At 34.2% G+C, this 2,501-nt stretch overlaps 1 non-coding gene across 1 annotated transcript; it reads left to right on the top strand.

Annotated features, from left to right (window-relative positions):
* The first annotated feature begins 1,660 nt into the window (after positions 1-1,660).
* TRNAF-GAA (transfer RNA phenylalanine (anticodon GAA)) lies at positions 1,661-1,733 on the top strand. The gene has a single exon. It is a non-coding gene; the product is annotated as a tRNA-Phe (tRNA).
* Positions 1,734-2,501: the final 768 nt, after the last annotated feature.

The following is a 2,501-nucleotide window of genomic DNA, read 5'->3' as shown; positions in this document are numbered from 1 at the left end:
AATCATTTGACTTTCTTGTCTATTATTTGAATCGGGTCTTTTTTATACGTTAGGTAATCTCACAAGAAGAGAGTTTCATGAGCCAGTACGTGTGAACGATCTAAGGTATACTTCCGTAGTATGGATACATGAAAGATATTATGTATTGCAGACAAGTTTGGGCATTGCCCGATTCTATAGGCCACAGATCCAATCCTTTCTAATATCTCAAAGGGATGGATAAACCTAGGGCTTAGCTTCCCCTTTTTACCCTACCTGAGCACCCCTCTCATGGGGTGCTACCTTTAGGAATATATGATCCCCTACCTACAATTCCATGTCCTTGCGCCTTAGGTCTGCATAGCTTTTCTCTCGGCTTTGTGCGGTTTGTATCCTAGCTTTAATCTTCTGGACTGCGGCGTTGGTACTTTGCACCAACTCTGGCCCAATAGTTGTCGTTTGCCTCCCTTCTTCCCAAAAGATAAGGGATCGAAATCTTCGTCCATAGAGAACCTCGTATGTGGCCATTTGTATGGTGGCTTGGCAAGTATTATTATAAGTGAATTTCATAAGGGGTAGGTACTTATCCGAGCTTCCTGCAAAATCCATCACATATACCCTCAACATGTCTTCCAATATTTGCTTGAGCATTTCTGTTTGACTATCTGTTTATGGGTGGAATGTCGTACTATAACTGCGTACCCAATGCCTTAGTTGAATTTTTCGGTCTAATACTATTGCCTTTTATTGAATTTCCAGAAGCATACCCAATACCTTTACTGATAAATATTCATTTTTTATGTTAGCAAGAGTAGCTCAGTTGGGAGATTGTTAGACTGAAGATTTGAAGGTCACACGTGTTTTATCCACGTTCAACGCACCTAATACAAGTTTATTACCTGACTATACAATCTAAAAACATAACTTGCTTATTCAATCTAAAATTAGTGATTATTTCTTTTTTAAATATAACGAATTAGCGGAAATACCTTTACTTATGAATTTTCATTTTTAATATTAGCAGGGATAACTCTGTTGGGAGAGTGTCAGACTGAAGATTTGAAGGTCACGTGTTTGATCTCCCCGTTCCCCGCACCTGATTCTAGTTGCATAACCTGACTATTCAATCTAAAATTAGTCATTATTCCTTTCTGAAATCTCAATGAATTATCGGAAATACCTAATGTGTTCTAGTTCACCGCACCTTATACAAGTTGGATAACTTGAATATCTTATTAAAAATTAGTGATTATTTCTATTTAAAATTTCAATGAATTGAGCGAACCTTTACTGATGAATTTTCATTTTTAATGTTAGTGTGGATAGCTCATTTGAGATAGCGTTAGATTGAAAATCTAAAGGTCTCGTGTTCGATCCATGGTGATAAATTGACTATTCAACAAAAATTAGTGATTATTTCTTTCTAACATTTCAATTAATTAGTGGAAATACCTTTACTTAAAACTTAAAAACTTTTATTTTTAATGTTAGCAGGGATAGCTCAGTTTGGAGAGCGTCAGATTTAAGATTTGAAGGTCACGTGTTCGATCTCCACGTTCACCGGACTTGTTTCTTTTTGCATAACCTGACTATTCAATAAAAAATTAGTCATTATTTCTTTTTAAAATCTCAATGAATCAGCGAAAATACCTTTACTGATGAATTTTCATTTCTAATGATTGCGGGGATAGCTCAGTTGGGAGAGCGTCAGACTGAAGATTTGAAGGTCACGTGTTCGATCCACGTTCACCGCACTTTTTTCAGGTTGTATAATTTGACTATTCTTTCTAAAATTAGTGATTATTTATGTTTAAAATATAATGAATTAGTGGAAATACCTTTACTTATGAATTTTCAATTTTAATATTAGCATTAGTGGAAATACCTTTACTTATGAATTTTCAATTTTAATATTAGCATTTTCAATTTTAATATTAGCGTGGATAGCTCAGGGAGAGCGTCATATTGAAGATTTAAAGGTAACGCTTAATCCACGTTCACTGCATTAGCGATTATTTCTTTTTGAATTTTTAATTTTAATATTAGCGTGGATAGCTCAGGGAGAGCGTCATATTGAAGATTTAAAGGTAACGTTTGATCCACGTTCACTGCATTAGCGATTATTTCTTTTTAAAATCTCAAGCTCAATGAATTAGTAGAAGGAAGATTTAAAGGTAACGTTTGATCCAGGTTCACTACATTAGCGATTATTTCTTTTTAAAATCTCAATCTCAATGAATTAGCAGAAGATCGATTATTTCTTTTTAAAATCTCAATGAATTAGCAGAAGATCACGTTTTTTATCCAACTGGCATAAGTTGACTAAGTTGCATAACTTTACTGTTCAATCTAAAACATGTGATTATTTATTTTTATGTTATCTAGGATGGCTTAGTTGGGAGAGCATCAGATTGAGTATTGGAAGGTCTTGTGTTCAATCTGCATTCATTGCACCTTATAGTTTTATGAATTTTTAGTTTTAATGTTAGCGGGGATAGCTCAGATGAATTTTGATTTTTAAT

The sequence above is a fragment of the Cucurbita pepo genome, chromosome 10 (assembly GCF_057944985.1).
Source record: "Cucurbita pepo subsp. pepo isolate OVF chromosome 10, ASM5794498v1, whole genome shotgun sequence".
Classification (NCBI taxonomy): domain Eukaryota; kingdom Viridiplantae; phylum Streptophyta; class Magnoliopsida; order Cucurbitales; family Cucurbitaceae; genus Cucurbita; species Cucurbita pepo.
Note: the sequence above shows the minus strand (reverse complement) of the source record. Positions and strands in the feature narration are given on the sequence as shown.